At 41.7% G+C, this 14,954-nt stretch overlaps 1 long non-coding RNA gene across 1 annotated transcript; it reads left to right on the top strand.

Annotated features, from left to right (window-relative positions):
* The first annotated feature begins 631 nt into the window (after positions 1-631).
* On the top strand, positions 632-11,860 carry LOC121537655. The gene is made up of 2 exons (XR_006657407.1): positions 632-1,089; positions 11,176-11,860. It is a non-coding gene; the product is annotated as an uncharacterized LOC121537655 (long non-coding RNA).
* Positions 11,861-14,954: the final 3,094 nt, after the last annotated feature.

Consider the following 14,954-nt stretch of genomic DNA (forward strand, 5'->3'; position numbering starts at 1 on the left):
CATTCTAGTCATGGCTCATTGTTAAAAAAAAATAGCAGAGTTGTGGTGGTAAAGGGACTGTATCTTGATGTAACTGTTGCTGGTTTGAGTTGGAGCTATTGTGGTGGTGTGTCCATTAAAACAGAGAGGAGGATTGCAGTTGAATGGTCTGGTGCCATTTTATTTTTGCTGTTTGAATCGTGAAAGGATATTGCAGGATGAATGATGAATGGATATTAGGATGAATGATGAATGGATATTAGGATGGTTAACTGGGAAAACAAGGAAATAAAACATACCCCTTACAAAAAAGTCCCACAGGAATCCTACTGGAATGTGTGCCTCTGTGAAGGAATTGTGTAGGTACCTGCAGGAATCCTGCAGGACTAAAGTTGATAACTGTCAGAAGTTTTGCTAATGCTTCTTTGCACATGATCTTGAGTCATTGAGGTTAAGATTACTCCATATTAAACAATGATTCTGCAAACCATTGGAATAATTCCTACAGTAAGAGAATACCCAAAATACAACGTTAAGTGCTCAAAGATTTCTCTGGGTATTGCGCCTTCTAGTCTCCACATGGTAGGTGGCGCTTTCTAGCTTTCTGTCGATCTAAACTCTGACCGGATGCGCTCACAAGGAAGAACACAGTTATCAATGATGGCGGAGTATTGATGACAATAAGCCAGCTATTCTTACAAATATGACTATTTCTTGAATAAACTGGGTAAAAAAAACGTTATTGGACGTTTTTAATCGTCATAGTATTAGTTCTACAGTAGTTGTGACCGGTTTCGCAAAAGCAAGGGTTTAGAATGTCGGAAATACGTGTTTTGCATCAACGGATAAGCTCTGTCATCATGGACATACTAGCCTCAGCTGCCGTGACAGAGATTTGCAAATTAGTAGAAGATTGTTGTGGAGCGTTACGTGTTGAAGTCTCTCAAAGCAAGGAGCAAATCAAAATGCTAGAGAAGCAACTCAGCCTGGCTGAGTCGAGGTACAGGTCGGTGAGTTGCCAAGAAGGGAAGACGCCTGTCAGCAGCCGCTCACCGAGAAACAACAGTCCTTCCGGCAATACCCCCGCCGACGAGACTCAAGATGCCGAAGGTGGACTACCAATTTGTAACTGGCTGTTTGTATTATTCATATGTGTCACCATACTGAATTGTAATTGGATGCATTCTACCGTCGTATCATACTGCGCTATGATTGGTTAAGACCACCCAGGTGGTGGGTGATCATGGCCGGAGACGCATCAACATGCCAGTTATAGCTAGCTACGTTTAGAAAGATCCTGTCGTGTTGCATTTTATTATTTTGTACAATGCATACAAAACAAGACAGTCAGCCTTTGAGCTAATCGTAAACCAAGTAATTGTCAAGTTGATCTCTCTCTCTCAGGTAGCGCTGTACTCCTAATAGAGAGCAATAGTAATGGCAGTGGTGTAAAGTACTTAAGTAAAAATACTTTAAAGTACTACTTAAGTAGTTTGTATGGGTATCTGTACTTTACTATTTATCAAGAGAACATCCCTGGTCGTCCTACTGCCTCTGATCTGGTGGACTCACTAAACACGCATGCTTCATTTGTAAATCATGTCTGAGTGTTGGAGTGTGCCCCAGGCTATCTGTAAAAAAGAACAAGAAAATAGTGCTGTTTGGTTAATATAAGGAATTTGAAATTATTTATACTTTTACTTTTGATACTTCAGTATATTTTAGCAATTACATTTTACTTTTGATACTTAAGTATATTTAAAACCAAATACTTTTAGACTTTTACTCAAGTAGTATTTTACTGGGTGACTTTTACTTGAGTCATTTTCTATGAAGGTATCTTTTCTTTTACTCAAGCATGACAATTGGGTACTTTTTCCACCACTGAGTAATGGCGTCTTTTTGTAGGCACTAAGGAAGGCTAGCTCCGCCATGTCTCGTTGGCCAAGCTTATGAGGAAATAAGGTCTGTGATAAACACAGGCTTGAAGGGAAATGTAAAAAAATAAAATGTAACTTCATATTCATCATCTCCAGCACCAACCCAACATCAACATATGTGAAATTAGCGCGTTTATGTTTTGTAGTCAGAAAGATCGAGGAAGTAAGCGTTTTCAATTACATAATCAACCAATTAGTATGCAAAGCCAACTCATAATTGGTTAAAATCGCATGATGTTATTACAATGTTATTGGAAACACTTATCTTCCTCTTTTTTTTTAACCACAAAACATAGAAATGTGCCATTTTCACATATGTTGCGGTGGGGCTGGAGATTATGAATATGAAGTTAAAAAATCCCTTTAAGAGATTTTATAAGTTTTGTTTTGAGATAATCTTCATCAGCTAACGTAACTTTGTGAATTTTGAAGCATTTATTTAATCAAAACAAGCACAAAGAATTCATAAAGGGAATGTTAACTGACTGTTATTATCTCATAGAACAAAATGTAGAAGATCTCCTAAGGAAAAAAATCCCACTCCACTCGCGAGTAGATCAACGTAGTTAGTGCTATCTGTGGCGTAGCTGTCATAACGATGGCCGAGCTGTTGTTTTGAAGGGTGTTCCTGAAGTAACTATTCGACCTGACATCCGACAGCTAAAAGATGGCGGACGCTGATGTGGAGCGTGAATGTAATGGCGGGGGAATCAAGGAGAATTGGAATATTGTCCAAAAGAATAGAAACGGAGCAAAGTAGCAAACAGTAATGAGAATTTCCCTTATCTTGTAGGAGTACGTTTTGTTAGTGAGGAGCAGCTGATTGGATTAACAATTTTGAAGAATCCTATTTGATATAACCAAACTGGTGTAGAGAGTGCTGGGTAAAGTGAAGGTTGTGAGGATCACGAGAGGCAGGCTTGTTTTGATTTGAGTGTGTGTTGCGTCTCACCCGATTTGAGAAGTTTTTGTCCTGTGTGTCTTTTCAGAACAAGGCACCCCTCAAGGGGGTAATATCTGGCGTTTCGTGGGAAGTCGATGTTGCAGAGATTAAAAATATTCCTGGAGTGATTGATTCTCGTAGGATGAATCGTGTTTTGAATGAAGAAAAAGTGAAGAGTATCTGTACTTTTGTTTTTTGATATGGAGTCTCTCCCTACTCAAGTGCAGTTAGGATATATAAACTACAGAGTCAGAGTATTTGTTCCAAGACCAATGCAGTGTGATCATTGAAAAGCTTTTGGACATGTTTTAAGTGTTTGCAGAAGGGAGAAACAGAGATGTCCAAGTTGTGGAAAAGATCAAATAATGTGTTTTAAAAGTGATGAAAATGTGACATGTTGCAATTGTGGTGGGAACTATGAAGCCATGTCCAGAACATTTCATATGCAGCGACTGTTAAAAGGGTTGAGGGTTCATATGGTGCTCCTGAAGAGTCCATGCTGTTGGATGGGCCTTCACTGAAGGCTTCAGGGGTTGCCGTTCAACAGCAGGACCCAGATATGTTAAAGGTTAAGAATGTGGACTTTGTGGCCTTTATAGCTTAGGTGATTAATGGCACTGCCAAGGTGGAGAGGAAGTCCAGGAAAATATATATAATTGTGGATGCGGCGGAATGGTTCCTGGGACTGAAAGACTTCTCGGCGAAGGAGTTGCAAGGAGTATTGTCACAAGCTGTACCACCCTCTCAGGTCATAGAGCCTGAGAAGGGAGATATGGAGATTTGAAGGAAGGAAGAAGTGGGAGTTTTGGGGTTTTGGTTTTGTCAATGTGTTTTCTTATTGTTTTATTTTGGGTGGATTAAGTTAGTTTTCCCTATCACGTATGGGTTTTATTTTTACCTTGGTTTTTTCAACTCCGTCCAGTTGGTGGCGGTAATACACCTTTTTGGGTTGTAGTCTGCCAATAAACCCACAGAAGAAGATCTCCTAAGCCTGAGTAAACCTCAGACCTTATTTTCGGCATTTAACCCAAAACCACATTCTTTCCCCATTAATTTCCCCAATAGGAATGACTGAACGAACCAGACGTAACTAATTTCCACCTCTTTAAAGGAATACCTGGGATAGGATAAAGTAATCCTTCTACCCCCCCAAAAAAAAGAAAGAAAAAGAAAGAAAAAAAGAAACGATAAACAAATGAAAAATAACATAAAAATAAAATAAATAAATAATATATTTTTTTATACATAATACAAAAAGAATAAAAAAATAAAAAAACATTGTAAAGTGGTTTTCCCACTGGCTAGAGGGTGAATGCACCAATTTGTAAGTCGCTCTGGATAAGAGCGTCTGCTAAATGACGTAAATGTAAATGTAAATGTTCTAGGCCTACACGCTGGCGAGCGTTATTATCCCCACTGACAAATCGAGAAGTTTGAAATTGTATTTTTTGTCAGCTTGCTAGGCTAGCAGTATTTCAATCTTCTCTATTTGTAAGTGGGGATAATGCGATTTAGGTAAATGTTCTGAGCCATATCTCGCGCCGGCTCCACACTGTCCTGATTATGGCATAGCACCGTTCCGACGATAGAGAGAAGTAGGCCTAATGAACGTCTAGTTCAGGGGTGTCAAACTCATTTTAGCTCAGGGGCCACATGGAGGAAAATCTATTCCCAAGTGGGCCGGACCGGAAAAATCATGGTATATATAACTTAAAAACAACAACTTCAGATTGTTTTCTTTGTTTTAATACGATCAACATACAACATAAAGCTGGAGCCTGAGGACAGTGTGTCCAAAATAGTACAAGCACAACATCACTATTAATCATAAAACACATCAAGTTTATTTGAAAATTCTAAAGAAAAAGAACACAAACACACAATGCCTCAGTGATTAACAGAACTGTTTCACAGATCACAGAACTATATCAGGGTGTCATTTCTCAGGCAGAAATGTAGATACAAATAATGAAATCCTGTACCCCAAACAAGTGCAAGAACCACAGAGTCAAGAATAGGTTAAATATACAAATCAAATCAAATCAATTAAAACAATAGCACATCAACATAAAAACATATAAACATAAATCTGAAAGCGTTGCTCAAACTCCACATGTTGGGTCGCGCACACATTTTTCAGACAGGGGAAGTGAGCTGCATCACCACCGGCAAGTTGCGTCTCCCACAATGACAGCTTCAACTTGAAAGAACGTATGCTGTCATAATACTGCGTGACAACTTTGTTGCGCCCTTGCAGCTGTTTGTTCAAGTTATTCAGGTGCTCTGTAACATCCACCATAAATGCAAGGTCCGGCATCCATTCTGCGGAATGAAATTCTAACACTGGTTTGCCCTTTTCTTCCATGAACTGTTCAATTTCTTCTCGTAAATCAAAGAAACGCCTCAGCACAGCACCTCGGCTTAACCATCTTACCTCAGTGTGGTATGGCAGGCCATAGATGTGGTCTTTCTCTCTGAGAAGGCTGTCAAACTGACGGTGATTCAGGCTTCTGGATCGGATGAAATTAACAGTTTGGATGACCACCTTCATGACGTTATCCATCTTTAATGACTTGCAACACAAAGCCTCCTGGTGCAAAATACAGTGAAAAGTCAAAAAATCACGTCCTCCATTTGCAGATTGCACTTTCTCTCTGAACTTTGTCACAACGCCTGCTTTTTTTCCCGATCATTGAGGGCGCACCATCTGTAGCCAGGCTGACAGCGCGGGACCAGTCCACTCCGACCCTGTCCAGCGCGCCCGACGAGTACGGTAAAAATATCAGCTGCTGTCGTTGTATCTGTCATCGGCACCAACTCCACGAACTCCTCGGTGACGGTCAATGTGTCATCAACTTCGCGGATGAAAAAAATGGCCAGTTGTGCAACATCTGTAATGTCCGTGCTTTCATCAATTGCAACCGAAAATGCAATAAATGACTTTACTTTTTGCTTCAACTGGCTGTCCAAATCCACTGAAAGATCGGAAATCCTGTCTGCAACTGTGTTTCTTGTCAGGCTGATATTTGCAAAAGCCTGCCGCTTTTCAGGGCACACAATCTCCGCTGCCTTCATCATGCATGTTTTTACAAATTCACCCTCACTAAATGGTTTTGAAGCCACTGCGATTTCATTAGCAATGAGGTAGCTAGCTTTCACTGCAGCGTCACTGATGTCTCGGCTGTGAGTAAACACAGACTGCTGTTTCTTCAGACCCGCCAACAGTTCATTCACCTTCTCTCATCTCCGCTGTCCTTGAAAGTTGTCATATTTGTCGGCATGAAGACTCACATAGTGGCGACGAAGGTTATATTCTTTCAGCACTGCAACATGCTCTGAACATTCAATTCCGTGATTAAATAGGATGACCATTTTTCTTGGAACACTGCACTCTGCGTCCACTTTTCTCTTTTTTGACAGAGACATATTGGGGCAATGAGGGTGCCAAAGCACATAATGTTAAAAGTAGAAGCCGTAATAAATATCGCGGGCAAAACAAAGTAGCTCATTGGCTGCACGTGCTTGACCTACTTGCTCTGCCCCGTTATAAACAGTTTGCTTGCTTAACACAATTGCTATTGCGCCATCCAGTGGAAGCAATTGGAACAGCAGTTTATTTTATAGAAAAATTGCAGCGCATTTTTATACTTAAATTATTTTTTTTATATATATATATATATTTTTTTTAAAAATTTCAAAATCATCTCGCGGGCCGGATTAAACCCGTTTGCGGGCCGTACGTTTGACACCCCTGGTCTAGTTGGGTTCTTATGACTAGCAAGCTCCCACTGGGCCACTAGAGCTACGACTTTGAAGTGAGCAACATTAACAATGGGTAAAGATAGTGAAATTGGATGTTCGCCTTCCAATTAAAAGTCCTGTTTTGAAACTAATGCAAACAAATACAAATTATGGAATCATAATGTTGGAATGTCGTTACATAATTTCAACTAAAAACAACAATTAATTTATCTCACAATTAACAGAAAATCTGTTAATCTCACTCTGGATGTATTTGACTGCATAATGCTGCCTCCAGCATACAGTTGCAGACACTGCTGGCAGCTGTTTATCAGCGGCAACCTACCTCCAGCTAGCCTGACTCACCTACCTCCAGCTAGCCTGACTCACCTACCTCCAGCTAGCCTGACTCTCCTACCTCCAGCTAGCCTGACTCTCCTACCTCCAGCTAGCCTGACTCTCCTACCTCCAGCTAGCCTGACTCTCCTACCTCCAGCTAGCCTGACTCACCTACCTCCAGCTAGCCTGACTCACCTACCTCCAGCTAGCCTGACTCACCTACCTCCAGCTAGCCTGACTCACCTACCTCCAGCTAGCCTGACTCACCTACCTCCAGCTAGACTGACTCACCTACCTCCAGCTAGACTGACTCACCTACCTCCAGCTAGACTGACTCACCTACCTCCAGCTAGCCTGACTCACCTACCTCCAGCTAGCCTGACTCACCTACCTCCAGCTAGCCTGACTCTCCTACCTCCAGCTAGCCTGACTCACCTACCTCCAGCTAGCCTGACTCTCCTACCTCCAGCTAGCCTGACTCTCCTACCTCCAGCTAGCCTGACTCTCCTACCTCCAGCTAGCCTGACTCACCTACCTCCAGCTAGCCTGACTCTCCTACCTCCAGCTAGCCTGACTCTCCTACCTCCAGCTAGCATGACTCTCCTACCTCCAGCTAGCCTGACTCACCTACCTCCAGCTAGCCTGACTCTCCTACCTCCAGCTAGCCTGACTCTCCTACCTCCAGCTAGCCTGACTCACCTACCTCCAGCTAGCCTGACTCACCTACCTCCAGCTAACCTGACTACTCATCCACATTGCTCCAGCCAAACGCCACGCCCACTAGCATTTTTTCTCCATGATTAGTCTGGATCATAGAGAATGATCGAGGCCTCTAGTGGCCAAAAGGCCCTATTAACATGGCCAACGCCTTTTGAGGGCTTCCATCATTTTAATGTAGTCAACTGAGTGGCACTTCCAACTTCATTGGCTGATCGCTCCTGGTGACCCTGTTGGAGTTATGTCCAACTGGGTCATCAGGAGGGATCAGCCAATCGTGAAGAAGAAAATGGACTACTTCAAAATGGAGATTGCCTCAATGGTGCTGCCCATGCTGTCACAACCTCTATAATGACACAGAGACAAAGATGAGTCCTCTATCTTTCTCTATGGTCTGGATTTGCTTTCCTCCCTGACCTCTTCTAGAATCCAAACACATTCTGACCGTTCTGATTGGTCCCAGAAACCGATGGTTTAGGCCAGATACGGCCTACACGAATCATGAATCACATCATGTCTTTGATACTCTGATTGTTTAGAGACGATCCAATCACTGATGAATTTGTTTTGTACAATGCTCCTCATTTTAACATGAACACAAAAGACTTCTAGGATGTCCGTTTCAGACTGAATGTATGGAGCCGTCGATGGAGCAGTGGAATTAAATTCAGCATGAGTCGTCAGACAAACCTCCCTCCTGAAATTTGACTGGAAATGTCTTTGGTTTGATCGGGGGTTTGGGCTTTGTCCTCTCTAGCATTCGAACTCTACAATCAATACTGCAGGTTTCATATAGCGAGAGAGTTTAAGAAATGATTTGCGTCACAAATCCAGTCAATATTAATCATTTAAAATGTGAATAGAATAAACAATCCGCTCCTCGTTCTAGCATCTCTTCATCTTTTCATTTAATGTATGTATGGATCCAGAACTTAATCGAGCAGCTGACCAATTACGCAAAACTTTAGTTCTGGGTTAACAGAGATTACTGAATACAGTCGCTCGCTGTACTAGCCTTTTTTTTATTTTAATGGACCATTAGTGGTGTTTAGACCAGTATTGAGCTATGCCCCCTTCATTATAATCAGTGGAGTCAGACTGCGGCAGCTGATAAAATGATTGCCCATTTTATACACTTCAACAACTGTTTGGGTCAATTGACAACATTATAGATGAGTGCGAAATCCTGGACTATCCTACAGTGAGGGAAAAAAGTATTTGATCCCCTGCTGATTTTGTACGTTTGTCCACTGACAAAGAAATGATCAGTCTATAATTTTAATGGTAGGTTTATTTGAACAGTGAGAGACAGAATAACAACAACAAAATCCAGAAAAACGCATGTCAAAAATGTTATAAATTGATTTACATTTTAATGAGGGAAATAAGTATTTGACCCCCTCTCAATCAGAAAGATTTCTGGCTCCCAGGTGTCTTTTATACAGGTAACGAGCTGAGATTAGGAGCACACTCTTAAATCTAATCTCAGTTTGTTACCTGTATAAAAGACACCTGTCCACAGAAGCAATCAATCAATCAGATTCCAAACACTCCACCATGGCCAAGACCAAAGAGCTCTCCAAGGATGTCAGGGACAAGATTGTAGACCTACACAAGGCTGGAATGGGCTACAAGACCATCGCCAAGCAGCTTGGTGATAAGGTAACAGTTGGTGCGATTATTCGCTAATGGAAGAAACATAAAAGAACTGTCAATCTCCCTCGGCCTGGGGCTCTATGCAAGTTCTCACCTCGTGGAGTTGCAATGATCATGAGAACGGTGAGGAATCAGCCCAGAACTACAAGGGAGGATGTTGTCAATGATCTCAAGGCAGCTGGGACCATAGTCACCAAGAAAATAATTTGTAACACACTACGCCGTGAAGGACTGAAATCCTGCAGCGCCCGCAAGGTCCACCTGCTCAAAGAAAGCACATATACAGGGCCGTCTGAAGTCTGCCAATGAACATCTGAATGATTCAGAGGAGAACTGGGTGAAAGCGTTGTGGTCAGATGAGACCAAAATTGTGCTCTTTGGCATCAACTCAACTCGCCGTGTTTGGAGGAGGAGGAATGCTGCCTATGACCCCAAGAACACCATCCCCACCGTCAAACATGGAGGTGGAAACATTATGCTTTGGGGGTGTTTTTCTGCTAAGGGGACAGGACAACTTCACCGCATCAAAGGGACGATGGACGGGCAATGTACCGTCAAATCTTGGGTGAGAACCTCCTTCCCTCAGCCAGGGCATTGAAAATGGGTCGTGGATGGGTATTCCAGCATGACAATGACCCAAAACACACGGCCAAGGCAACAAAGGAGTGGCTCAAGAAGAAGCACATTAAGGTCCTGGAGTGGCCTAGCCAGTCTCCAGACCTTAATCCCATAGAAAATCTGTGGAGGGGAGCTGAAGGTTCGAGTTGCCAAACGTCAGCCTCAAAACCTTAATGACTTGGAGAAAGATCTGCAAAGAGGAGTGGAACAAAATCCCTCCTGAGATGTGTGCAAACCTGGTGGCCAACTACAAGAAACGTCAGACCTCTGTGATTGCCAACAAGGGTTTTGCCACCAAGTACTAAGTCATGTTTTGCAGAGGGGTCAAATACTTATTTCCCTCATTAAAATGCAAATACGTTTATAACCTTTTTTAACATGCGTTTTTCTGGATTTTTTTGTTGTTATTCTGTCTCTCACTGTTCAAATAAACATACCATTAAAATTATAGACTGATCATGTCTTTGTCAGTGGGCAAACGTACAAAATCAGCAGGGGAACAAATACTTTCTTCCCTCACTGTATGGGCTATCTTTTAAAAAAAATCATGGGCTATCCTATCCTAGACCCCGTTATGTCAGATAGGTGCTTATGCGCAATCTAATCAGTGTGTAGCTGCTTTTAGCAGCGCTACTCTTTACACGCTAGCGTTGATGGGAATTAGCTTGCAAAAAAGCTGAATAGTCCGGCTGAAGCTATAAGTGAAATACAATTCAATTTCTACTTACTCTGTCAATTGTCTGTAGGCTTGGTCCTTATGCAGGGCGGAATGAAACTAATCTAATGGAATGTATAATTAAACAGAATTTCCAAACATGGGTCTGTTGTAGTCGATGCAGTTCCTCAGCGAGGTCAGTTCCTCTCTGCTTACCTCATGTCAAAATAAAAGTCCCCACAAGTTGTTGCTTTTTTTGTGCAGGTATGGGGCACGTGCAGGACTTTTATTTTGACATGAGGTAAGCGAAGAGGAAGTGGGTCTACAACAGACCCACGTTTGGAAAGCCTGTTCAATTTATGTTCTATTAGATGTTTTTTCAAAACAACCCCCCTGCATAAGGACCAAGCCTACAGACAATCGGCAGAGTAAGTTTACATTTTATTTTATTTAACTTCTGGCCTCTGACAGACTATTCAATTTTTTTGTAAGCTAATTCCTAGCAACGCTGGTGTGTAAATACTAGCGTTGCTAAAACCAGCTAATCAGCATTTTAGTTCTAACTCATCCTTTCTCCTTCCCTTCAGATTTTCAGCAGGTCATTGTCTCTGAAGAGTTGTTTCCCCCTGAGCAGCAACACTGTAAGCAGGAGCGGAGCACCCAGTCTGGGGCAAGATGACTGGAACCCTAGTCATCTTAAAGAGGAACCGGAGGAATTCAGTATCATCCAGGTGAAGGATGACTCTGTGTTCATTCCTGCCTTGGTGAAAAGTGAGTATGATCAGTACCCAACTCAGACATCACAAACCCAAAGTGAAGAATACAAAGACAGAATGGCCTCTACCGAACAGATCAAAACAGAACCTAAGGAAGAGGATTCCTCAGAGCAGACCCGTGACTCTCAGCCCCAGTGCAAATTGAAGAAGATGTTGACAGAAAAAGGACAAAGATCGAAGGGTAGAAAATCCATGGATCTGAAGTCACCAGTGCAAAGGAGTCACACAGAAGAGAAACCATTTTGCTGTAGTGAACGTTTCACTCAGATGGGAAAACTGGATTCTCATAGGAAGGCCCACACAAGAGAGAAACCACATCGCTGTGTTGAATGTGGCAAATGTTTTACTCAAGTTGGTTATCTGAACTATCACAGAAAGACTCACACAGGGGAGAAACCTCATCGCTGTCAAGATTGTGGCAAATGTTTTTTTCGAGTTGGTGATCTGACACTTCATATGAGGATTCACACAGGGGAAAAACCACTATGCTGCCAGGTCTGTGGCAAATGTTTTGCTCGTCCTAGTAATCTGAGGTCTCACATTAGGATTCACACAGAGAAATCTTATTGCTGTCATTATTGTGGCAAACATTTTCGTTGTAAAGGTAGTCTGACAGCGCATATGAGGATTCACACAAGGGAAATCATATAATTGTCGCTATAGTAGCAGATCTTTCAGCACTGGCGATAATCACATGAGCTATAAACTATATTGATGTCAGGATTATTGTAAATGTTTCACTAATTGTTAGAATATGAGGAGACCGAGGGGAGGAACCACATGCTACCATGACTGGCAAATATGTCATAATTGCCTTTCTTTGACAGCTAGGTTTCCATCCAATTGGCAACAGATTTTAATGTGAATATTCTAAAATATGCATAGAGAAAATATGCACTTTTTCCCAGCAGTGGTGTTTCCACCAAATTGACTTAAAATCAGTGCGTGATGACGTAGTGCACATTATTGGCCTATTTCTAAACTTTCTTGCTAGCTAAAATATTATTAGAATCCTTGATTAATTATCAGCTAAGTAATATCTTATCTTTGAAATGTATTCTAAATTTACAGTATCAGTCAAAAGTTTGGACACACCTACTCATTCAAGGGTTTTTCTTTATTTTTACAATTTTTTTTACATTGTAGAATAATAGTGAAGACATCAAAACTATTAAATAACACATATGGAATCATGTAGTAACCAAAGAAGTGTTTGCCTTGATGACAGCTTTGCACATTCTTGGCATTCTCTCAACCAGCTTCATGAGGTAGTTACCTGGAATGCATTTCAATTAACAGGTGTGCCTTCTTAAAAGTTAATTTGTGGAATATCTTTCCTTCTTAATGCGTTTGAGCCAATCAGTTGTGTTGTGACAAGGTAGGGGGGTATACAGAAGATAGCCCTATTTGGTAAAATACCAAGTCCATATTATGGCAAGAACAGCTCAAATAAGCAAAGAGAAACGACAGTCCATCATTGTTTTAAGACATGAAGGTCAGTCAATAAGGAACATTTCAAGAACTTTGAAAGTTTCTTCAAGTGCAGTCGCAAAAACCATCAAGCACTATGATGAAACTGGCTCTCATGAGGACCGCCACAGGAATGGAAGACCCAGAGTTACCTCTGCTGCAGAGGATAAGTTCATTAGATTTACCAGCCTCAGAAATTGCAGCCCAAATAAATGCTTAATAGAGTTCAAGTCACAGACACATCTCAACATCAACTGTTCAGAGGAGACTGTGTGAATCAGGCCTTCATGGTTGAATTGCTGCAAAGAAACCACTACTAAAGGACACCAATAAGAAGAAGAGACTTGCTTGAGCCAAGAAACACAAGCAATGGACATTAGACTGGTGGAAATGTGTCCTTTGGTCTGGAGTCCAAATTGGAGATTTTTGGTTCCAACCGCCGTGTCTTTGTGAGATGTGGTGTGGGTGAACGGATGATCTCTGCATGTGTATTTCCCACTGTAAAGCATGGAGGAGGAGGTGTTATGCTGGTGACACTGTGTGTGATTTATTTAGAATTCAAGGCACACTTAACCAGCATGGCTACCACAGCATTCTGCAGCGATATTCCATCCCATCTGTTTTGGGCTTAGTGGGACTATCATGGGTCATTGTCCTGTTGAAAAACCAAACACACCTCCAGGCTGCGTAAGGGCTATTTTACCAAGAAGGAGAGTGATGGGGTGCTGCATCAGATGACCTGGCCTCCACAATCCCCCGACCTCAACCCAACTGAGATGGTTTGGGATGAGTCGGATGGCAGAGTGAAGGAAAAGCAGCCAACAAGTGCTCAGCATATGTGGGAACTCCTTCAAGACTGTTGGAAAAGTATTCCAGGTAAAGCTGGTTGAGAGAGTGCCAAGAGTGTGCAAAGCTGTCATCAAGGCAAAGGGTGGCTATTTGAAGAATCTCAAATATAAAATATATTTTGATTTGTTTAACACTTTCTTGGTTACTACATAGGGGTGGGCGATAAGAACAAAAATGAATATCACAATATTTTCCACTGTCCGAACGATAACGATATAATATCACGATATACTGTATTAAAAAAAAGTTTCACATTTTATGAGCCCTTCAAAGTTAATAAATTTCTTACAAATGTCTTACAGTGCCTATCTTTGGCCATTAGGGGCAGCATTGTATTATGTCAGCTTTAGAGGATTGACTCACTCGCTGTATGTTTTACAACCGAAGTGAAATGGGGAGGTACTACTGAACGTCTCCAATAAGAACACAGATTTTCTTTGTCCGTTGCAAAACTTATTCAAATGTTGTGCCCTACTGAACATGACCCAGATACCAAACATGGAGTCTGTGGCGCTAACTTAATGTGAAGTTTCAACGAGGTGTAGGAGTATGGGTAGTGTAGTTGTCGGGTATTCCCAAGATATCTGTTTATATTGGGGACCTGACCTGGTCACTACCTCGAGGTGAAGTATTCTGTCTCCCATGATAGAATATGTCCACATCACATTATAGAGCACAGGTGTCAAACTCATTCCATGGAGTATCTGCAGGTTTTTGCTCCTCCCTTGTACTTGATTGAGGAATTAAGGTCACCAATTAGTTACAAACTCCCCTCACCTGGTTGTCTAGGTCTTAATTGGACCCAAAAATAAATGAAAGAAAATAACTAAAACCAGCAGACACTCGGCCCTCCATGGAATGAGTTTGACACCCCTGTCATAGAGGTTAGTTAAAAGCTGTTCTGGACCCATAGCCAAAGACACAGAGGTTGCATCCCAAATTGTGCCCTATATAGCGCACTGCATTTGACCAGAGGTCATAGGGAATAGTGTGCCATTTGGGACGCAGCCAGGGTCTTTTTAGTGACTGATGTTATCTATCTACTGAGTGATCCCTAATCTATGTGACTGACTAGAGTATCATGACTTGCTCTTGAGAATCGGCAGCCAGGTGTCACATCGTGAAGCTTCTCTATCAAGATGCATTTGATAGTGTTTTGTAGTATCTAGACTTTGTAGTATGAAATGACTATATATTTCCAAGGAAATAATCCAATAAGGGTAATAACATGCAACAAAATCTGGGTTTTTAATGGGTGCTTTGATTTAGGC

This window comes from Coregonus clupeaformis, chromosome 24 (genome assembly GCF_020615455.1).
Source record: "Coregonus clupeaformis isolate EN_2021a chromosome 24, ASM2061545v1, whole genome shotgun sequence".
NCBI lineage: Eukaryota > Metazoa > Chordata > Actinopteri > Salmoniformes > Salmonidae > Coregonus > Coregonus clupeaformis.